At 31.4% G+C, this 26,186-nt stretch overlaps 1 long non-coding RNA gene across 2 annotated transcripts; it reads left to right on the top strand.

The window, feature by feature from the left end:
* The first annotated feature begins 800 nt into the window (after window positions 1-800).
* On the top strand, window positions 801-26,186 carry LOC143064708 (uncharacterized). Of its 2 annotated transcripts, XR_012975310.1 has the most exons (7): window positions 816-848; window positions 4,154-4,178; window positions 5,654-5,749; window positions 8,913-9,154; window positions 12,016-12,409; window positions 22,563-22,682; window positions 23,380-26,186. It is a non-coding gene; the product is annotated as an uncharacterized LOC143064708 (long non-coding RNA). The 2 variants fall into 2 exon arrangements; XR_012975311.1 differs by lacking the exon at window positions 4,154-4,178 and having other exon boundaries at window positions 801-848.

Raw genomic sequence — 26,186 nt, 5'->3', positions numbered from 1 at the left:
AAAATGTGTCTAAAGTACATGGATGCCCGAATCGCAAGACTAATAAAGGACAGAGGCTCCTGAATTGGGACAGATTTTGTTATATTGCATGCCTATCTAAAATTTCAAAATTAAAAAACAAATGTCCTCAAAGTTGTTATTAAACCCTTACAATATGAAGTTCATTGCTTCCGGATTTTTTTACAAGTTTAACTACATATACCAATGGAAATGATATTAGGAATACACGTTACATTCCTAAACAAAAAAGTAAAGTTCCTACAGGCATAAGAATGTATAAACTAAACTTTGTCAGATGAATAGGTCCAATTTGGATGGCAAATTTTAGCTTTTTATTGCTCCGCTTGGCTAGGAAAATATAAAAAACTATCGCACCAACCTTGCACAAAAAAGATTTTTTATCCAAAGTTTGATATGTATGAACTTGTTAAAATGTTAAAATTTCTAATTGGTTCAAGCATGGTGCGGTGGTAAAAATTTCGAAAAACCATCCAAATTTCAGTATTTTTGCTTATTTTCCCAATTATGACGTCATTGAACCTTTTTTGTTAGATAAAATCAGTATTTTTTAATCATTGACTTATATTCTAATAATTTATGGAGAAAAATCTGCTCTGTTAGAATTTTAATTATCTTGTAAATCTGGGACCATTTTAGGCCATTTTAGCCCTACTCCTTTGCTAAATATAGCTTTTGATTTGCATGGTTAATAAACATTATCCATTCGTCTAATAACTTGATATGATTTTAAATGATCTCGTATTTCATGTAGACTCGTTAGAATTTTGTTTGCACTTTTAGTAGTTTTGTAATACGGACAAGGTATACACGTTAAAATATTTAAAAAGGTATGTAAAATGTATAAAAACATAAACATAGATATTCATTTTGTATAATGTTTGTTTGATACAAGATTGGCACTTGTTGTGGAGAAATAGTTGTATTTCTAGATACTATTATAAAATACTTTTAGTTATATGTTTGAATATCTAACCTTTCATGACGTAAAATATTGACAATAATCTCGGATTATTACACCATTGATTTAATATGTAAGATGTGCTATCTTACTATATAAATCCTTGATTAAGCTAGCACTATCAGTTCCAGCCATTATTCAACTTTCAGATGACATTACATTGACCAATATGACGTTCTCTTTTGCCGAAGACTTATTTGATGGATTCCTGTTCATTATTTCAAAAGATCAATGTGTTCCAGTTATCCAACAAATACTTGGTATATCTCTTTACGCCACTCTTTTAATACATTTTATGGAATTAAAATTATAGTATATTTGCAAAAACTAAAGACTTGTTTAGTTCTAATCTTGTTTGTATCTTTTTAATATAGATATTCTCTTGTTTAGTTAAATTCTGTAAACAGAAACTAATAACTTTTGGTATGATTGCCAATGAGACATCTCTTCACAAGAGGCAAAAATGAAATACAGAAATTAACAACTATAGGTCACATTACAATCAACAGTAATAAAACCCATACTGCATATTTAGTTATAAAACGCCATTTAATGACAAATCTGAAACAATTCAAACGATAAAACTGACGGCCTGATTTATTTTCAAAATGATGAACAAATATGATATAGCAACAAAAGACAACCATGCAATTAAAAGACTACTGACTTGGGACAGACACATACAAAACGTGGTGGGTCAAACTGTTTGAAGGCGCTTATCCCCCTCTTAACCAGGTAAAGTGGTGTAACAGTACAAACTATAAAAATCAGTTGAAAAGAGCATACGTTACAACTCATCAGATCGATACAAAGCAGAAATACATCTACCATATAGTACACGTAATAGGGAACTAATATTTCCCTACAACTACATACTACTTTAAAACTATTTATACACAGACGTGAACAGGAAATTTACACCTGATAGATCTTCCTTATTATCTTAATTACTATTAACAATTTCCATGATTTTTTATCAGACTTAGATCGACATTTTTTGTTTTTGTTAACCGATCATGCAATTGTTTTTTTTCTCTCCAATATTTTCTCCTTTTCTCTATCATTCAATTTAACTTCCCTTTTTGGTCTTGCTTTTTCTTTCTCTTGAACTGGTGTAAAATCATGTTCTGTAGAACTCCATCTCTGTCTAACTGCACATATCCTTATATTTATCTAGTATACATGATTCTGTCAAAATGACAAACCATTCTCATTTTTAAAACATTTTTTTTTATCTTCTACAAAAATAAATAAAACAATGTTTAACTTTCTAAACACATGGTAAACTATATGATCAAAAAGGACTTTGCCCGCAAAAGTTCTAAACATCAATATACTTTTAAAATTTAGACAGAATTAAGAAACTTAGATTCCAAACCACTTAGGTGATTTTGACGTACAACGGATGCTATTATTTTAGGTTCCATTTGGTAACTGGTATTTGGGTCTCCACTTGTTTCGGTACTCATACATCTTTCGCTTTCAAATAAAGTGTGTTTTGTTAATTTTGTTTTATAATACTGGGTTGATACCTCTTGCGGTGGTCTTATAGTTCCGAGCGTGTCATCAGCTTAATAGTTATTGTTTAGGTACTAACAGGATTAACATCTTTCCTATCTTAAATGTTTCGTTTTTTAAATTGATGAATTATTAATGTAATACAAATTTCAACACCCTCAAGCAAAGTGGACCCTAGATGTATTTGGCTATTCCTTTTGTTCATATGTTTACATGTTTCGGTACTCATACATCATTCGCTTTCAAATAACCGGTTTACAGCGTTCTAGATGTAGATAGATTCAGAAAAGGCTTATTTCATTTTTGCAACACTGGGTTGATACCTCTTCTTGTGGTCTTATAGTCCCCGAGGGTATCGTCAGCTCAGAATTCGCTGTTAATGTACGCAATGACAGATATCATGCTTTCTTAAATTGTCCATTTATGAATTAAGGAGTTATTAAGTAATTAAGGTTTAAACTCAGACAAAGTTGACCCTAGATGGATGTGGCTATTATGTTTTTCACAAGGTCCTTTTGGTCATATATTTACATGTTTCGATGGTTTTATTTAATGAAGCACTTCAAAAACAAACAAATTATCAAAGTGTTATTTACATTTTTGGGGTATATTTTTTTTTAACAAATCGTTAAAATTCGAATTATTTCTCAAATTTACAGGTGTTTGCTCTAAAATGTAAGTAGAATAAACAAGAAATTTACTTTCAAAAATGTTAAAAGTTTCATATAATTTTTCAGATAAAATCGGTTTGTGATGAAATGCTGTTAAAAATATCAAATTGTGTATGATTAACATTAACTAGGCTAGTTGCTATTCAGTGATCATGTAGTGTTATTACGTCCAAACAAAGGAAAAAATACCTACCACATTTTTTGTGTTCTCTTCATGGAGTATCATGAAGTATATGAACATCATTGCCTATGTATCATGTTGTTTCTGGTGTCATAATAAGTTTTAGTATACAACCAGCTCAAATTCAGTTGATTCGATATCATCTTTAAGAAAATAAACGTAACAAAATATACACACAAAAAAGCTAGAACATGATACCAAATAAACATTAACGATTTTAAAAGGAAATATGATCTGCATACACTTAAACGCTAGGCACACCATATTAACCGATTGAAAAATTAAATAAATATGTTGAAGCACTAGTAATAGTCATAGTATCGTCTGTAAAAGGAAGGTAATTTGTGATGGCCTTTCGTATGTCTGTCCGTCAAACACATGGTATAAGGGTGCATACTAAATTAAGCGCCAGTTCACAAAATCTTTAAGATTTCGAAAAAATGTTATGTACTGATCAAATCCGGTTATTTTTGTTTTAGCACACTTCGTTCTTTTCGGGGGGGGGGGGGGGCTCAATATCTGTACTAATGTTATGTTCGGTGTTCATAAGCATAAGTCTATTTATACCAATATTTGCATAATCGAAACTAACATATGCAAACCACTGACTCACTACAACTGTTCTTGTCAATGTTATAAAAATTTTCTCAGTTTTTTGCCCAAAAATCATTTCTTACGATACGAAGTTTAAGTGCACCGAGGACCAAAATTCTAGCAATTTTTGCCAAATGAGGCTTTTGTTATCTATTATGAAGTTAAACGACACCTAGTCATTGTCATTTAACGCCAATTGTCGTTTTTCAGAATAAAGGTCCGGAGTAGATCGTGGGTAATATAAATATAAATAATAGAATGCAAGCACTATAAAGCTTTTATGTTTTTACAACATTTGCTGTATCCACCGACAATGAATTGCATTTGTTCTCCTGATCAACGTTCGTATGAAAAGGTTAACAAATTTCGAAAATCGAAAATGACAACATCAAAATACGCAAACAGTAACAGAAAAAAATAAAAAAATACTAGAGTAAATCAACAAACATTTATTCCTGAAAAATTGCAATCGTACAAAGACCAATGAAAATTAAGTAATAGAATTCTGTAACAGCATGCAGTGTAAAAATTGAGAAAGCAAGAACAATAGAAACGTAATTCTTATGAGGATGAAGTTTCCAAATCATCAGCTTGGGTGTGTCGGCAGCCAAAAGTTATTTCGAAACCACAATCGTACATTTTGGGTAAATACCTTTGGTAGTTGGCTATCAGTCCTCGAAGTGTACTCACATAATTTACAACAAACTTGGCTCTTCAACTGTTTCGGTTCTTATACATCATCTGCTTTCAATTATTCGGCTTTGAGCGTTGATGATAAAGGTAAATTCAGATAAAAGCCCTACACTTATGGAATTTATAACATGTTGTTTTAATTTTTGAAATATTTCCATTTAAACTATTACATTTGAACTTAATATATACGATTTCGTTTGGTTTTCTTTTTCATTTTGTAGTATTATAATTGAATAATGACAATAATGATAATAATGATAATAGTAATAATTCTTTTTTTTCGCAAAATTATCATGATGAAATTAAAAAAAAAATCTTCATATTTCCATACTGCGTTATTTGATTGGTGTGAATCAAGTTAAGGATATTAATGTTTTGTTTGTTAACAACATTAAGGAAAAATATTTTTTTCAAGAATGATTATCCGTGAAAAGATTTTATATATTTTCCTAGAAATTGTAAGAAAGGGTATTCCAAATTTTGTACATATATGTACTGTGTCTCTGATTTTAATGTTTATAGAATTATAATGTCAAATTTGCGTAAAGACTTAAATCAAAAGCATTTTATATTTGCTAAATATCAATTGATTTTGTAAATATATTCTCTTGAACTTCTTTGAACTATATGCTTATGTATACGCAGAATTGTTATGTTCCATAAATATATACAACATGTTGACAATAAAACAGAATGAGATAGGTACATGTACGTAGGAAATAAATCCAAAAGCCAGCATTGCATAACTATATAGAAACATTACATAGTTTGGTGTCCTCATTACGTGATACATTTAGAAAATATGATAACAATATATGGATTGGTTTTCTCTTTTCATTGCACCTGTACGTTTTCTTGTGAAATAACAATTAGAAAAAGCGTCATCACTTGGTACGTACATTACATTAGAGTTAAATTAATCAATTTTTGCAGGGCAGGTTTAACAAGTTACCCTCGTTATAATACATTCTTGAACATTCATTTCAAAGTATAATAATACAATTACTACTTTTTCAGCAGTTTGGTAAACATAAATTATGCTTACAAAGTATTCGGTGCTGTTTTTCTTCTTAGCTCTGGCTAATGAGAAGTACTTTGCATTTATACAGTTCCGTGAGTATGGTTTATATGAATTTAAAAGTTATAAGTAACAAGGTACGTTTTACCTATGCCGTGTCGTAGGAATAAACTGCAAAATTAGAAGTAGTACACTTCTGCAATTATTCTACTATTTTACATATATCTTAGACAAGTGTGAAGCTAGCCGACGTTGATATGTAATGATATTCATGAGAAGCGTTGGATGAAGTAGTTTCGGTAATAAGTAGATTGTGACAAATAAAATTTTATAAGTTATAGTCTAGAAATAAGTCACTATCTTAATTGTTATATTATTTTATGTTTAATTACCAAATAGTATTAAAAAGTTTTAAGTTCACTACAAGATAGTATTAGCTACATTATCATTTCTGATTAACTTATAGATATTTCTATAATTACAATAGAGAGGTGACTATTTACTAAAATCCAGATACACCGTCTGTAAAAAAAAGAATAAAACTCCAGCAGTCGAAGCGCTCTTTACATCAACAAATCAAAAGAACAAGAATGTGAATTAAACCTAATTTTTTTCTTCACTTATTAAACACTCGCGAAATATGAGGATAATTATTTCAAGTTTTTACCCGAAGAAAACTAAAAAAATAAATGTAATAATCATTTTTGATAGGATCACGTACCCCTTATAATCTTGCATATGGTTACGGTCTCCTTTTGTTTTGTTTTTCGTGTTTGACCTTTCTTTTTGTTTTATGATATTTATTCAGGTATTTCCCTTATACAACGGAAGATTATACTTTTTATAGCTTCATAAAATTCTGTACAAACAACGGTATATTGCTGGCTCATCTTCATGTTCCACTAAAGAGTTGTCCATTAGATTGACTAAAATTCTATCCGCAGTGAAAGAGAGTCTACAGAAATACTGTGAAACTGTTCACTCGTGTAGTGGTATTAAGCATATGTGGATTCTTAAAAATTCTAAAGAACTTCTAGACAATTTTAAATCTCGGTCTTTTTCTGAAATTAGTTCTATCAAAACTTTTGATTTTTCAACCCTGTATACCACCATCCCCTATGTGAAATTGAAAAATCGCCTAAAAGAAATAATCCACAATGCCTTTCAACATAAAAATGGTAGCATACGCTATAAATTTATTACTTTGGGATTTCATAAGACATATTTCGTTAATAGTGACAAACAAAAAGGTAAAACATGCTACACAGAAGAACAAGTGGTCAGTATGCTGGAGTTTCTTATCGACAACATATTTGTTGAGTTTGGAGGTAGACTTTTCCAACAAATTGTCGACATTCCTATGGGAACAAACTGTGCGCCTCTTCTTGCCGACCTCTTCTTATTTTCATATGAATCGGAGTTCCTCCAGACACTTGTCAAAAACAAGAAGATCAAAGAAGTCAGATTATTTAATTTCACTTTCAGATATATTGATGATGTTCTTTCTATAAACAATCCGAACTTTTCTGATTGGGTTCCATTAATACATCCCCCAGAACTAGAGATTAAAGAAACAACAGACACGGCTTCCTCCGCCTCATTTTTAGACTTACATCTCGAATTTGACTCACACAGTCATCTCAGTACCAGAATCTATGACAAACGAGACGATTTCAATTTTGAAATTATAAATCTCCCCACCTTAGTAGCAATATACCAACTTCACCTGCATATGGGATATATATTTCCCAACTTATTCGATATTCAAGAGCTTGCAGCTCCTACTCAGACTTTGTAAAACGTCATCAGTGTCTGAGTAGAAAGTTGATGAACCAGGGGTATGTCAAAGAACGTTTCGTCCTTTTTCTAAAAAAGTTCATCGGAAGGTACCAAGACCTTGTTGATAAATATTCTGTATCAACTTCACAAATAATACACGATGGTCTTGATGTATAGATTCTGCCTACTGATGTTGTTTATCATATTAACTACGTGTTTTATAGTTCTTTCATTTGTCCTTGTTCTATTCTTTTATTTGTCTTTATTAACATTACTTTTACTATTAAGTCTGTTTTTTTTTTGTTATATCCTTTTGACGTTACTCTGTTCTTATGTATCCCATCATACTTTGAACGACAAAATTATTTTATGATATGTCTCTGTACCTATGTATCTTGTCATGCTTTGAATGACAAAATTATTTTATTTATTAATATTACTTTTACTGTTATGTCTGTTTTCTGTGATACACATTTGACGTGACTCTGACCTTATAATCATCATACTTTGAACCACACTATTATTTTATTTATTATTATTACTTTTACTGTTAAGTCTGTTTTTGTTATATCTATTTTACGTGACTGTATTTATGTATCCCGTCATACTTTGAACGACAAAAGTATTTCATGTCTACCTGTTCGAATTTTAAACGCGCAATTTTACTTAATACCCTCCATCCTTTATGGGTGCATTTTACATAGATAAATTAAATCGTACAATATAAACAAAATGAGGATGTTAATTTGATGTATGCCTTTTTGTGCTTCTTCGTTACATTTGTTGTTTTAATAGTGATTTAGATGATAACACTATGTTGACTGCTGTACCCCTATTTTTTTTACCTTTTTACCTATTGTGTCTGTTTGTTTAGTTTACGCATCGGTGACAATATAATGGAATTTGATGCGACTGTCATACAAGTGAGAGGTTTAGCTAGCTTTAAAACCAGGTTCAATCCACCATTTTCTACATTTGAAAATGCCTGTACCAAGTCAGGAATATGACAGTTCTTGTCCATTCGTTTTTGATGCGTTTTGTTATTTGATATTGCCATGTGATTATAGACTTTCCAATTTGATTCTCCTCTGAGTTCAGTATTTTTGTGATTTTACTTTTTATGATTATTTTTATTTTCTATATATTTATTAAATACTTATCTTCTTATACTTATGAATGATCGTGTTACTTAATTTCTAAATTTTCTAGAAGGATTATTGTGGAATCATAAAGGGTAAGAAAAATTGATGAATATTAGGTTTGAATTTTAGACAAACTAGTCTATCAGTTACAAAAGCTTTAATCTTTGGCTGATTTAGATCAAAGCGATCCTTTGACATCTTATAGGAGTTATTTAGCTCAGATAAATAAATTTGCCGTTATGATATAAAAAAAATCATAAATTTGGTGCGTTCAGTGCATTAACCCAATCATTTTTTTTATTCTTGAAAACATGAACTATTTATCTTATTTTTGCAGGAAGTTTGACAGATAGATCACATTGCTCGGAAAGGCCGTTGCGGGTAATTTATCTTCGAAATGAGTCAGATGAAGCTGTGATAACATGGCAAGGAGGTATAATCGAAAATTGTCGTATAAGTGTGAGGCCTGTCAAGAAAACAGACTATATGTGTCTCAGAATTAAAACAAACAATATTCCATGCGACAAAAATGTGACCTTAACATTTGTAAACCAACCTGAAGGAGTTCACGATGTTATGGTATTTATGAATTTATATCATTGTTTAAGTTTCAAATACATTTCAAACCATATATCGAATTTAATCAAATAAGAACATGCATTTTCTTTGTCTGAAAACCTCGTTTTGGATGTATGTGATCCTTGTAAAGAACAATCCAGGAATCAAAGTTTTCCATGACGCTTCAATTAAAAATAATTCTCCTTTTTGATAACATACTTTATAAATTTTCTGTTACAAAACTTTGAATTTTTCGAAAAACTAAGGATTTTCTTATCCCAGGAACAGATTACCTTGGCGATATTTGGCACAACTTTTTGGAATTTCGGGTCCTCAATGCTCTCCAACTTTGTACTTGTTTGGCTTTACAACTATTTTGATCTGAGCGTCACTGATGAGTCTTATGTAGACGAAACGCGCGTCTGGCGTATTAAATTATAATTTTGGTACTATTAGCATAATTAAAAAAAATAACAAGGAAACGTTACTATATTACGTCTGACTACAAACAATGTTGTTTGTTGAAATTTTCGAACATAGAGATAAATTCTGCAGATGATTTAGTCCGTAAAAGAGGGGCGAAATATATCAGAGGTACAGTCAACCTACTAGATGGAAAATAGACTGACAACGCAATGGCTAAAACAAAATCAAACAGACAATTTACGAACGGATGATTGCAACTTCATCATTTGGAACTCTTGGTTTAAAAGCTTCCATGTTAGCAGCAAAGCTTTATCAAGGGAATCATGATAGGAAAAACAAACCCGAGAATATCGTATCAATTGGCAGATGTATACTCCGTATACAGGCGCCGCTGGAATGTTGCTACATAGAGATGGAAAGTTCACCATTTGTAAGCTGAAATCATCTCTTTTGTTGTAAAGTTTTTTTATCAACCGACCTTCATTGTCAGAGGTATCATTATAATTAAACTACATACATAGAATCATTTTAACTACAGTAAATTTTCCCGAGCAAGCACTCACTGCATATCAAAGGTCAAGTATACCTTATCCAAACTAGTAAGTCTTAGTCTTAAATATTCATCAAATATGTTCTGCAGTATGGAACCATCTGGAGGTAAGCCAAGATAGTAATGTTTTAATGACAGGTCGAGTACGGATTTCAAAATGACGTTAGTTACTACAGTAAATTTCAATTTAAAAAAATTATGCAAAAGGATGTCATGACACGGAAAGGCCTCTTGCGAACACCGATTTGGTCTTGATCGTTTTGTTAAAACAAGCATCTTGAAAAGTATAATTAATAAAACTTTAAAAAATAAGATAAGATCTACATAAATATGAACGTGACTAAAATTGTCAGTAAACTGTTAATAGTTGTAAGTATTTTCTCCAGTACTTTGTCAGTGTCTCTGATGTTTGACTATTAGTACCTGATGGTATCATCAGCTCAGTAGTCAGTACTTCTGAACATACATGATGTATAACAAATTGTCCATTGATAAATTTTAAATTATAAGAAACTAAGGTTCCAACTTCCTCATTCAAAGTTTGCCTTAGATAAATAGTTTTTTAAAATCTTTTTTTTCTAATATACCTCTCCAACTGTTCAGTTCATTATACATTCTGGGCTTTCAAATATTTGGCTTTGGGAGTTACTGATGAAAGTGAATTCATATTTCTTCTGTTTAATTTCTAATCAGCTGATCACAAAACTTCTATCTATTATAGTCAATGTTATTAAAACTTCTTCCTTTGAATTAACAAATATAGGAAACTTCTTGTTTTGAATTTACAATATTAGGAAACTTCTTGTTTTGAATTTACAATGTTAGGAAACTTTTTGTTTGAATTTACAACTGTAAAAATTTCGTGAATTCAATTTTCAAATATAGGAGACATCGTGTATTGAATTTACAAATATCCGATCATTATATCAAAATTTATGATACGTTCAAAGGATCATTTTACTTTTACTCTTATATATTTTCTACGGACACCTTGTCAAGTACGTCTGAATTAAAAACAAAGTATTTGCCTCTCTTGAGTTAGTTCGTCTTTTGCTTTAATATATGGATATATGTATTCATATATTAATTACACCTCATGTAAGAATGCTGAATTTTGATTGGTTAAGAACCAGTGTATTTTTTGCACATTCTAACTTTTTTTCCTCATTTCAAAGAATTCGCCCTTTTTTCACCAATGCCGGTTAATTTGCCTCAAATACCATGGTATTTGCCATTTTGGATATTTCTTTTTTACCCGCGCAAGCATTTTCCCGCTAAATTATTCGGAACCTTTCTTACTTCATCCCGATTATTAAGACTAATAAGACAACATGTTAAGCACTATTGATTGAGTTAGACCGAAAACTAAACAAAAAAATAATAAATGTCAGCGATATACATATATAGTGGAAAAAAATCTATTCAAATAAACGATTTAATGATAATTATGATTAATTAATGATAACAATGACGTTTTAACACATAGATACCATGACGTTACAAAAAGACGCGTAAAAGTACATGTGTAATTCCCGCGGTACTACGATTTCCTTTTACCTGTACCGTCAGTTTCAATCAAAATCTATTCGGTGTAACTAAACAGATATATCATGTTATGGAGGTGTATTTCCGAATAATACCAGTCTTGGGACCAAATTTCCCTCACCTGGCGGCTTGGGAAATTTGTAATCCCTCGACTGCTATTTTTCGCAAATACCCGTCCATAACATGATATATCTGTTCAATAATCCTATATAGGACCCTCATACATTTTTTTTTCTAATTTAGATTTGAATCAACTTTTGTGTCATCAGCAAAATATAAAAAAAATGCATGATGAAAAATCCTGATTTCAATATGACAAAAACACATTAGATATTTCTGAACTTTTATTTGTGCTTTTCAGATTTATCAGGTAGGGTGTAATGTAAACCCAGTGGAGTGTTTGCCTTTCCAGTCAAAAGTAATTATTAAAGCTAATGCACCTTACGTAACTGTATCATATAACGATTCTTTCCGATTGAGGCTGGAAATTGTTGTCACTTTACTTTCTTCAATTGGAAACGACGTTTCCAAGACAGACGTGACAACTGAAACTCTTGGCTTAACTAATGGAGGCTGCCAATTACCAGTGGACACACCTGGTATATCTTTGTTGTCACTAGAATACTGTTATAAATGTTCCCCATTAGTTGGATGTTTAGCTGCATTTATATGGTATGTTAAGAATGGTTTCGACGTTACACAAGGACATGACAACAATGGTCATCATGAATCGAATACTACAGACTCTAAGCTAGGTATTTAATCATAATTCTTATATGATTTGCATATCTCTATATAATTAACTGTTATTGTTCAATTTCACTTTCTATTCTCGGTTTAAATTTCGATAGACTGGGTTGCCGGAACTACTTTTGTAACTAATGTAAACAATATGTCTGCTCTAAATCGGCGAACAGCAATCGTGTAAATATAACCAGGCTTAAGTTAATTTATATTTTATAATTGTATATAATTGTAGTAAAAGTTTAATAAAACGGAGTTCATAATTGATCATAATTACAGCTGTAAACCATTTATTTAATTGTTAAAAATACGGAAATCAAATGACCTTCCATTCATCTGAAAACATCGTCTGCTAAAATCTGTACAGTAAACATGGAGCTTGATGCGGATTTTGACATATCTACGTTGCCAGATCTGTCAAAAACTTTCGAATTGAAACTGCCAGAAGAAATGAATACCGAAGTTGTTGAACTATTTGAAATAATGCACCAAGAAGTTGAAGGTTTTGACAAATGCTACTTCATGCCATCAACAATGATCAAACCCTTCCAGTACCTAACACAACTTCTGCTGAAACAGTTAATTTTCCAGCACAACAACTTAATCAAGAACCTGCACCAATACAGGACTCAGAAGATATAAAACTCTAGACAAAGACGACTTGCTTGAAATAGAGCAAAATCAATACAGTGCATCAACTAAAAAGAATACAAAATGGGGAGCTGGAGTCTTTAATGACAATGATCCGTTTTGACAGACAATATAAATCAAAACTTGACCATTTCCCAGAAAGGAGTGGATTCATCTCAATCTTGACTTTAAATGCCACAAGATAAAATAAACATTAAACACGAATTAACACAACATGATAAAATATTAATCTTATACATTTCGATTTTTATTACCTGACGATAGAAAAAATACTTTTAAAGGGACAACTTTCTAATCTGTGCTCTTTAACCATCAATTCCTAGTTATATCACGGACACAATACTTGTATTATTACCTTACAGTAATATCGATTCTTTTCAATGTCATTGTTTACTCCAATTGACCATGGGTAAAAAATAATAACTTGAGATTCCAGGTGTACACAATGTTTTATATGACTTAATTAATGAAATACAACAAAACAAAGATATATTTTAGAAAATATGAATGAAAGGAGATGGGCATATATGCTATACAAATAGGTTAATTAGACAGCAACCAAACAACAAAAGTAACATTAAAAAAATATCTTCTAGTGTGAATATTTTATATCGTAGATAAAAATAAACATAATCAGATGAACTTGTTTGTAATAGAACTATATTTGTACATCATTACTTTTCAGCTTGGTGTTCTGAAAGACTGGCAAGTACTTTAGACTTTCAGACGGTGTCTGTAGATAGTCTTAATAGCAGTTTCAGGCAATTTTATGCTGAGGCTCAACCTCAAAACATATCCAAAAGGGCTCTAAAATGCAAGAAGAGCACGCACAGGAATACTGTGGATTCATTTATTTTCGTGGGTACCAATTTTCGTGGATAAGGGAAAACTTGGATGTTCGTGGATATTTAATTTCGTGGTTTTGATGCAGTCTTCCTATAAGCCCATAGAAAATTTGTCATTCGTGGAACATTTAATTTCGTGGTTTACCTGTAACCACGAAACCCACGAAAATTGGTATCCAACGAAAATTAATGAATCCACAGTACCACAAAAATTGTTTAAAAATGTACGTGCTGCTTTGAACAGACATCTCAAAGACATAGGCTGCGGCATTGACATTGTCCGTGATTCAGAATTTAAAGCTGCAAATTCCATGTTGAGTGCCAAGCTGAAATTTAACTTGCTCAACGGATTGTCAAGACCAACACATCAACACCCTATATTAACAATTCCTGAATTGCTGAAAATAAACACCTACCTTATGAGAAAAGAGGACCCTGTAGCACTACGTTTCAGAGTATGGTACCTTTTAGGCATTCATTTCGTCAGCCGTGGGGTAGAATTCCATCATCAATTGAGCATTAATTTCTTCAAATTTGAAAGTGATGAAATGGGATCTGAATTCCTGTCAATTTTGCATGAGACACACCAAAAGAATCACCAAGGTGGACTCGATGATGCAACAGAAGAAACACAAGATAAGAGAATGTATGCCGTACCCAATTTTCCGTCCTGTCCTCTTACTACAATAAAGCACTTTCTTTCCAAATGTGATCCAGCCGCGAAATCACTGTCCAACCAGTGCTGCAGAGAAGTCCATCTATGTACAACACATGGTATAATGTAACGCCTGTGAAAGTTAAAAACTTCTCAGCTTTCATGCCCGACATATGTAAAAATGCTGGTGTTAAACGTTGTACAGGGCATTCACTCAGATCTACAGCTATAACTGCCATAAGTGATGTTGGTTTAACAGATAGGAGCATCATGTTTATGTCGGACCATAAATGTGAGGAAAGTCTAAAATCATATTGCAGAAAACCAAGCACAGTTCAGAAGCATACCATTAGTTCGGTGTTAGACAAGGTAGCAACGGATAATTCTTCGTCATCAGTAGCAATTGTACCAGTTACCCCTTCTACTTCAATTTCTACCGCCATTTCTCTAATTCAAATAATGTCACGGACACCGAAACTGGACAATCTGTTCTTACCGAAAGAACCCCACTCCGCTCTCTTGATATACCAAATCAGAACGTTCTAGTAAACAGCCAGTGCACTCTTCAAAACCACAAAATGTCTGGTTTTGAAGCAAAATCTGTATTTCACAATTGTAGTTTCAATTTCACTTAACATGTGAAATTTTTGAACTGTGTAGTTGTGTATCGCGTGTACACATTGATGGCGTGGATTAAAAATCCGGATTATTTGACTTTTGACTGTAAACATTCAGTTATTCACATTGAACGATTTTGTTGTTCTGTTATTGTTTCTTTTATATGTTTTAATACATAATTATTTAGCAGAATGTGTTGTTAATTCTTACTTTTTAGTCTTTTACGAGAACGAGTGTTGGCCTACATTAACTTCCTTGTGTATCGATTCACTCTGATATATTTATGCGCATTGCCCTTATATGTAACCCTGGTGCTCCACAAACGGAAAAAACAAATATATATATTTTTTTTTAACAAAAAACAACTAAATATCTTTTAATTAAGAATTATAAGGATTAAACAAATTTTTTCTAGAGGTTATTTGTGTAATCTAAGGTGATTAACTCACAAACTTAACATAAAAGTCCGAAGACTTTTATTCAGTTTGTGAGTTAATCACCCGAGTTTGCACATCAATAACCTCTAGAAATGCGTTTAATCCTATAATAAGATTGCTATAGTGTGTGATAACATGTTTTGAGGGAATTCGATGTTTGATATACCACTGTTCATTTCAACTCACTTTATGACAATCCCGCTGTATCAATTAGAACGATTTTTTTGCAATGTTTTAAGAAATGATTTTTACTTTGAAATCACATATTATTTGCAAAACAGTAAATGTTTATAAATGACGAATGTTCTGTATTAGGTCAATTAGTATGTAGACTTTTGAAGCCCAATCTTTTTATCACCTTAAATACGCAAATGAAAAATCCTAAAACTATACCAATACAGACCATGTTTTTGAAATTAAAACAAAATTTTGGGTTGACAAAATTTTATTCGTTATTACATAAATCTCAACTTAAAATACCTTACCTTGTTTACTAGTTTTTACTTATTATGTTGTGGACCGGTCATTGTTATTGAATCGTTTGCAATTTAATTTAAGTTATTATTAGTTTACTTTCAACCTGGGTATGCTTTTCATACTAGTATACTGATTAAATAAGACCAATCATGAATGTGTACGGTAACCTGAATGACATTAAAAATGGACACAGGACAAGTTCATATTACGTTTTACCAATGAAACTGAAGATATGAAAGGTGAGAATTGCCACTCCTTATAATTTCACAAAATTGTCCCTATACACATTTGATCAATTATTTGTAAATAGCCTATTGAGGAAGAAGAGAAAGGTTACCAATAAGACGTTGTATTCCATTAAATAATTCATTTTTGGAAGAGAAATGCCGAAATACATTTTTAGCACGGCTATGTCATGTAAAGATATTGTTATCTTAACAGTGTCATTGAAAAATTATAATTCTTATTAATCCTAAACTTATGTAGTCAGTAAATTATGTTAAATTATGTCTGATCTGCTTATTTTTGGACAGCAAAAGTCAATACGATCGTTTTAAGGCCATTTGTGTTTACCTCACACAATCTTGTAAGGCACTTAAGTATTGATTAAATCTCTGTTACTGCGATAACTCGTTTATCAGTGCTTTGCGGTTATTTTCTTTTGCTCCAACTAGTTGCAATAAACCACCTTTAAGCTTTGTTCATTGTTGAAGACAGTTAGTTTTCTCGTTTGAATATTTTTACAATGTCTTATTGGGGCCTTTTATAGCTCACTATGCGGTATGGGCTTTGCTCATTGTTGAAGGCCGTACGGTGACCTATAGTTGTTAATATCTGTGTCATTTTGGGCTTTTGTGGATAGTTGTCTCATTGGCAATCATACCACATCTTCTTTTTTTATATTGTAAAAACAAAACAACAATATCAACATCGACGGCGTCACGCTTTCACACTATTTACATTCAATATTTGTTAGTGAGAAAAAGTTACCCAGAATAAATACACGGTAGAATTTACGCTTACACCTGGTTGTTAACTTCTTTGTTATTGGTCTCTTGTGGAGAGATGACACATTGGCAATCATACCACACCTTCTTTTTCATACTCACCTGCATATGGATATACATTTCCACTCATTTGGTATTCAAGGGCTTGAATCAGGTATCCAGACTTCATAAATTAATAACCTATTAGCTAAATTAGAATGTTATTACGCATGTATTAGTCATGTTCAGCCATTAAAGAGAAAATAACGTCAACATTATGATTGTGAAACTGCTAACTATTTAATTCGTTGACTGGTTCGTTTAACAGAAAAACATTATTATACATGTACAGGAAAAACTATGGAGAAGTTATTCTTTAACCTATAACATGAAATCCAACATACCTAGAAAAGTCCAATTACGAGGTCACTATCTATTCAAATTAATGGTTGTGTTCATCAGATGTTTTTGAATTTGTTTTGACAAATTATTGCCAAGCTGACTGTTATAGGTTGCATTTCTGTAAATATTGACAATGCAATTTCCCATAGGAACTCCTTTTGCGGCTAAAAACGGTCAAAATATAGGGCTATTTTCAACGTTTATATGCCATGAACTTCTCATAGTTGAAACTAACACTAATTTTCTTAACTACCCCTACCTCGAATAAAAGGTTACCACAGATTTCAATATAAACAATATGCACATGTATATTTACTGCTAACATTCCTAAGTTATGTCTCTGTGAGATGGAACACAGAAGCATAACTGGGAACAAAGTTATTTTTCTATGAATATTCAAGATCTTCCCAAAAGAGGCGTGTTTGAGGACAGCTGTATTTACAAAGTGCAACCTATACAAACATTTATTCAAATAGAAAACTCTCTAAAATCATTTTTTTTCTCTCACATTAATACTCATTTATCAGAATGATCGCCCTTAAGAAATCACTGCGTCTACTCTAAGTTTTTCTTTACTATACATGTTATACCCCCTCCCCTGTTTCAATTTTTTTTTAAAGAATTTGAAAACATGACTTTAATTATTGTCAGCTTACTCTATTTGCATATTTTCTGATAAAAAAATGCCTAGAAGCTGTTTAAAACTGTTTTGATAACATATTGAAAGCATATCAAAATACTATAAATGTAATGTTTAGCAGTCAATCATTACAACATTAAAGATTATATAAAGTATCCAATCCAGCCTCTGTCTCCAATCCACATCTTACTTTATGCATATTTGTCAATTAAAGTACACATTTTCTGACTCAAATGGTCGATTTAGAATTCATGTCACAACAGTATCATCTGTAATCATATATCTGACACAATTTAGCTAATATATGTTCTAGAACTGTTCAAACAAAGCCATATTTGCAATAGATGTATGTTTGCAGATACCAGTCTGAGATATAAATTCACTTAAAATGTTATAGAAATGACTGCTAACATCTGATTTTTGCATAACTTCCTACCATAGTTATTCGGTTTTTTTATATCAAGAGCTTTAATATCATAAAATCATATCATTAACAAGTAAAATTATTTGTTTTATGACCCAGGGGGTAGGCAGTTTTCTATGCTTTTTGCCCCTGGGGCTTCAAATTTCCTAAATCATTCTGCTGTTTCTAGTAATTTGGAATATTTAGTACATATCCAGGATAGAACACGTCTTTATTATGCCGTGGTGACAAAAAAAAAACAGATTAAGGTGTTGCGGCTTACTTTTGGGTAATCGAAAGGACACAAAAACCCCATAAATAATATTCAGGAAGGATCCATGAGTTTCAATGACTGCGAAGAGTAAATATAAGCACTTCTTAAGAATTTAACTTACAAATATGCCAAAAATTATGAATTAATTTTGTATCCAGGACTTTAAGTAAACTATGCATACTGTAAACTGTGAATTTATGCTGAGTCATCACATTTAAGGCCTAGTTTTCTATCAATCTTCATTGAATATTCATAAAACTTCATATTTGAGTTTATTTCTTTAAAATCTATGAAATAAAGCAAATTTGGTTAAATTCCGAATGTTCCCCTTTTTCACCCTATATAGGTTGCAATTCTGTAAATATTGACAATGCAATGTCCCATAGGAACTCCTTTTGCGGCTAAAACAGTACCACTTATACTATATGAAGTTTTGAAAACAAACCTATCCTAGAATTGAAAGTTTATATGCAACACAATTTTTTTCAAAAGTAAAAATATAGGGCTGTGCGGCACATTTTCAACGTTTATATACCATGAACTTCTCATAGTTGAAACTAACATTAATTGTCTTAACTACCCCTACCTCGAATGAAAGGTTACCACAGATTTCAATGTAAACAATATGGACTTGTATATTTACTGGTAACATTCCCTAGTTATGTCTCTGTGAGATGGAACACAGAGAGCATAACTGGGAACCAGTATGTAAACAAAGTTAATTTTCTATGAATATTCAAAATCTCCCCAAAAGAGGCGTGTTTTGTATCTTATGTCATTTTAACATTTGTGTACGCAATTGTATTAATGAATATCATTCTTTATGTTGAAATATACTTGTTAGTTCATGTTTATAATGCCTGACTTTTTTGTAAACTAGTATTCTTTTTTATTTTCAAAGAATTATAAACAAATATTTGTGACTTTTTGTCCTCTAATTTTTTATCTTATCACATTTGTGAAGTACTGGCCTGTGACTTTTTGTCCTTTGATTATTTGTCCGATTACCTTACACATACATAAAAAAAAGATGTGGCATGATTGCCGATGGTACAAGTCGGAACAAGAACCTAAATGACATTGAAATTAACAACAATAGGTCACCGTACGACCTCAAATAATGTGTTTAATCCACACGGCATAGTCAGCGCTAAAAGGGCTCGAACCGGCAAATGCATAACATTTCAAACAAGAAAACTAACAGCCTGTATTATATACAAAAACTTTACCGAAAAAACATATATGTAACACAGCAACAAACGTCAACCACTGAATTACAGGCTCCCGACTTGGGACAGTCACATGCATAACCAGATGCTCCGCAGGGCGCAGCTATATACGACCGCAGAGGTTGAACCCTGAACAGTTGGGGCAAGTATGGACACAACATTTAAGCTGGATTCAGCTCTAAATTTGGATTGTGATTAAATAGTTGACACAGCATAGGTTTCTAACACAGAATGAATGTGGTCTAATGAACTTAAAATATTTTTTTTGCCTTTGAGCAATTCACTATGCTGTTGAATATTAATCCTCTCAAAAAAATGTTTGAAGAAATTTTCTTTTTATTTATGAAATCTGAAATGAGAAAAATTTAACCCTCCCCCATTGTTTTCACATCCCCCTTTCCCTTTTTCCAAAACTGATCTCAATTCAAATTCCTAATGGAGTTTGCAACAATAACTACTCATTTAAATACATCATAAAATATTAAAATGTAAAATAAAGTGCTTGTTATCACTGAATGGTAAAGATTGTTTTAATTTATCAGTTGGTAGTAAAAGTGAATATACATTGTATATTGTATCAAACAATGATTTAAGTTGATTCAACTACTATTCTGGACAAAGAAAGATAACTCCAATTGAAAATTTCTTGCTATTGCACAATATTGTGCAATTAGATATTTCTTGCTATTGCGCAATACTGTGCAATTGAAAATATTTGCTATTGCACAATACTGTGCAATTGAAGATTTCTTGCTATTGCTCAATACTGTGCAATTGAAAATTGCTTGCTATTGCACAATACTGTGCAATTTAAGATTTCTTGCTATTGCTGAATACTGTGCAATTGAAAATTTCTTGCTATTGCACAATACTTAATATAATAATTTTGGATCCTGATTTGAACCAACTTGAAAACTGGGCCCATAATCAAAAATCTAAGTATATGTTTTAGATTCAGCATATCAAAAAAGCCCAAGAATTCAATTTTTGTTAAAATCAAACTTAGTTTAATTTTGGACCCTTTGGACTTTAATGTAGACCAATTTGAAAACGGGACCAAAAATTAAGGATCTACATACACAGTTAGATTTGGCATATCAAAGAACCCCAATTACTCAATTTTTGATGAAATCAAACAAAGTTTAATTTTGGACCCCGATTTGGACCAACTTGAAAACTGGGCCAATAATCAAAAATCTAAGTACATTTTTAGATTCAGCATATCAAAGAACCCCAAGGATTCAATTTTTGTTAAAATCAAACTAAGTTTAATTTTGGACCCTTTAGACCTTAATGTAGACCAATTTGAAAACGGGACCAAAAATTAAGAATCTACATACACAGTTAGATTCGGCATATCAAAAAACCCCAAATATTCAATTTTTGATGAAATCAAACAAAGTTAAATTTTGGACCCTTTGGGCCCCTTATTCCTAAACTGTTGGGACCAAACCTCCCAAAATCAAACCCAACCTTCCTTTTATGGTCATAAACCTTGTGTTTAAATTTCATAGATTTCTATTTACTAATACTAAAGTTATGGTGCGAAAACCAAGAATAATGCTTATTTGGGCCCCTTTTTGGCCCCTAATTCCTAAACTGTTGGGACCAAAACTCCAAAAATCAATCCCAACCTTCCTTTTGTGTTCATAAACCTTGTGTTTAAATTTCATAGATTTCAATTTACTTAAACTAAAGTTATAGTGCGAAAACCAAGAAAATTCTTATTTGGGCCCTTTTTGGCCCCTAATTCCTAAAATGTTGGGACCAAAACTCCCAAAATCAATCCCAACCTTCCTTTTGTGGTCATAAACCTTGTGTTAAAATTTCATAGATTTCTATTCACTTTTACTTAAGTTAGAGTACGAAAACTAAAAGTATTCGGACGACGACGACGCAAGACGACGCAAGACGACGACGCAAGACGACGACGACGACGCCAACGTGATAGCAATATACGACGAAAAATTAAAATTTTTGCGGTCGTATAAAAAGTAAAGTTTTTTTATTTTCTCGATATTATGTACTTATTTTGTTGGTTATGGCGCTTTACATTAAATCTATTGGATGAGTGCGGTGTGTGCTAATTTGACGAGTCTAACCATATATTCCCGAAAATTACAGTTTGATTTTTCTGTTGTGCTGTTACACTACTTTTTGCGCTTATGAATATGTTCAACCCCGCCACATTCTATATTTGCACGTCCACATTCTGGAGCTTAAATTAAGAGATTAACGTCGTTGGTTTCTGTCTGTTATATTTGTTATGTTTGTTGTTTTGTAATAAATTAGACAGTTGTTTTGAATGGTTATTATATGAAAGAGTACTATACAGATACTATCCTCATTGTTGAATGCTGCATGGTGACATATTAATGCTTTAATTCACATCATTAAGAATCTGTTTGGCAAAAGATCATGCGATGTTGCTAAAAACACTATGTTGTTGCAACGAGAAAAACATTCTTGCTTTGCGTCATTCTCCTACCGACATTAAATATATACAATAAACGTTAAAGTACTGTGATCTTTACTTTTACTTTTTAGATATGAATAGTATCATTGCAATCATTGGAGGTGTTGTTACAAGCTTATTTATACCTATTATTCTGCTAGTTGTTAAGAGAAAAATCCAAACTGCAAAAACTGAAACTGTAATAATTAATAGTGAGTAAAATTATTTACTGTTAGTAGTTAGAAGGAGCACTTATAAACCTCTAATTTGAATAAAATTAACCTTAAGTGTTAACAAACATGGAGAAACAAATGAAAAACGTCATTACATGATTGAACGAGGACTATATAAACGCAATACAAACAAAAAGTAAAAGATGCAAGTGCAGCATCGAAATCAAAAGCATTAATTATACAGTTAGTTACATTATGACTATATGTCTCATAATACTAATTGTTGTCGATGATTAAGTATGATATGAAGATTTAACAATAAAAAACAATCATCATATGTTTTTCTCTCTATTTTGCATGGGAGATAGATATTTAAACTCAATATTTTGCCTTATTGAAGGATTTAATATTTTGTACATTTTGTTTTTAAGTCTATCTAATTTTTTCTTGTCAGATAAATATGTAATCTCAATATCTTGCCTTATGAGTGCATTTAATATTTTGAACATTTTGTTTTTAAGTCTATCTATTTTTTTCTTGTCAGATAAATATTTAAATCTCAATATCTTGCCTTATGAGTGCATTTAATATTTTGTACATTTTGTTTTTAAGTCTATCTATTATCTTCTTGTCAGATACTAATTGATTCTATATATTTTAAGTTTAAAAGAACATTCAATTATTGAACTTCATAATTGGGACCAATTAGTTTCATGTTTCAAATATTTTATTTCAGATCCAGATAGGGAAGACCAGGAAAAGCAAAACAATAGACAATCATTAATAAGCGAAGATTCGTTTCAAACAATTTGAACCAACTTTAATCATCACAAAAATGTACAATCTTTAATCTTCGTGTTCAAAACTATTTATCTATGGATTGCAGATTATATTAGTCTGATCTATTTCTTTTAGTTACATATGCAAGATTATTTCCCAAATGCAATTCATTTTCATGTTGCATTATGCTATACATATAAATACATTAACGTCGTTTAATAAGAAGTATAATAGCGGGAAGCTGTTATAGATGAAGTGGTCGTATTTTAAGATAAAGTTGTAGAATAATGATATATAAGGATATATAAAGAAGAGTTCACGTGAAATATGACATATACTGTTTTGAGATTTTGTGTTAAGAGCCGAAATGTTTACTCTTTCAAATTCAAAAATAGTGTTTGAAAGTAGAAACAGTTGAAATTTCGAGTTTTTAAAAAGTTGAAATTTCGAGATTTAAAAAGTCAAAACCGACTTCGAAAAAATGTTCAAGCACATTTTACGCTTCCGTAGGGAACACATTGGACATTGCAAAACCTAAAAGAGTAAACAATCTATAGAAAATGTTTCACATAAAACTCAGGGGGGGGGGGGTGTAACTTCGATATTTTTTTGGTAGGGGTGTGCCATTTTTGCCTAAAAAAACGTACCCATAAAACATTCACCGAAATTCAGTACCTGTTGTTATATAAATATTTAAGAAAGAATGACCTATACTTATATACAATATTTAAAATATGACCTATGCTTATATAAGCACTAACTCACCGGAGTTCATTTGGGAACTTATTTGAAAGCACTTTGTTTGAAAGGTGAACTTTCAAATGAATTGATTTAATTTAATATAATAATTGACCATTTATAATGTAAGATTCTCAATAGCATATTTATATATGATACGTAGATCATACCCTAAATCAATATACAGTTATCAAACGCATAAATGCATTTTAATATAGGATGTCATTAAAAAGGAGGGTCATTTTATATAAAATCTCGCAAAATTATGACCCATATTTTTGGCACATTCCCGTATACCCAATAATAGGAAATTACCCCCCCCCCCCCGTGATAAAACTAAAATTTGAGCAACATAAAACTGTGTTTAACTTAGGTGTACAAAGTCACGAATATGACAGTTATTTTCCATTTGGTGATAATGTGTGGTTATTTTTTTATTATTATCTATTGGATAAAGTGTGGTAATTTTTTATTAACATTTTCTATAAAAATCGCTTTTTAAGGATGATTGTAAAAAATATAAGACTTTAGCAATAGAAACATAACAATGAGATTAGAATAAACTCAGATGACGCGAAATGATGTTCAGTTTTTTCTCCATTAGTTAAACTGGAGTTCGTCGTGAGTGACAAAAACAACTCGTGAGAAGTCGCGTTTCAGAAATGGAACTTCACTAATATCGTACGAACTGACAGAAAAATACACCAAACAATGACGTTTTGTAAGGAGGTAGACATAGGTTAAGGGTAATAGCTCTTAAAGTCATCAGTACATTTTTGGCAACCATTTTCATAAATATATTTTAAGCTTCTATGTTACATAAATTATTTCCAATCTGTTTCAGGTAAATGCTTAAAATACACAGATGATTTGACTTTTACAAACGCATTTGTAAAGAGTTATCTGCCTGAACCAAGTTCTTCCCCCTTAACATTACCGTAAATTACCTGAGCTGTATTTGGCACAACTTTTTGGAATTTTGGGTTCTCAATGCTCTTCAACTTTGTACTTGTTTAGCTTCATAACTGTTTTGATCTGAGCGTCATTGGCGAGTCTTATGTAGACGAAACGCGCTTTTGGCGTATTAAATTATTAGCCTGGTACTTTTGATAACTATTATATACTTTTATTAAACATATGACATTTACATAACGTAAATGTGACGATTATTTACAAATGTAGGACAGAAAGTCACACGACTAAATTTCACAAACAAAATGACACGGGCAAAAAGTAACTAGCCGAAAAGATCCCAATTTAGTTTTAACTATTGGCACTATTTTACAATAACTTTGGTGCATCAGTTTTGAAAATTCATTATCAGAACAGAATTTAACCTTTTCTACAAAACTAAGTACTTGAACAGTTTAAAATAATTATTGACAAAAATAACTAACCAGTTCACCTTTAAATATAACTGCTTATTATTAGGAACACTTGATGTAAAAGCGGTCTTGTAACCAATAACCAGGAATCTTTAAAAGAAATTCGTATTAACTTAAGATTAAAATCCATATATAGACGATGTTGTGACGATGATACATACAAAAATAAAAAGGGGACAATTTGAAAACTCAAATAACTTCTTTCGTTGTAACATTAATTTGACAGACATCTGCATAGTTGAACGTTAAAGTTAAAAAAATTGCTACCGTCATTTTACTCTTCAAGAAAAACTCCTGCATGTTTACAGTCTGATATAAATAAAGGTAGATGTTGGCAAATAGAGCATTGTTAATTTCCATAGCCATAGAAGTGCCGATTGATTGTCTTTCGAATGTACAAATATTTGTTTTACATTGAATAACTGCCTTCTGAATATTTATATAAAAGAATTATGGTGATGATGAATATGGAAAATAACATTCTAAAATAAACAATATAATTGTTAAGAAGATATTTTAGCAAATATCCTTGCATGTAGTATAGGTCATTTAAAATCCAATCACATAAACATTATTTGCATAAACATAATTTGATAATCTTATATATTATTGTTGTAATAAAGTGCATCTTCTTTGTTAT

The sequence above is a fragment of the Mytilus galloprovincialis genome, chromosome 2, assembly GCF_965363235.1.
Source record: "Mytilus galloprovincialis chromosome 2, xbMytGall1.hap1.1, whole genome shotgun sequence".
Taxonomy (NCBI): Eukaryota; Metazoa; Mollusca; class Bivalvia; order Mytilida; family Mytilidae; genus Mytilus; species Mytilus galloprovincialis.
This window is presented reverse-complemented; position numbering and strand designations above follow the sequence as displayed.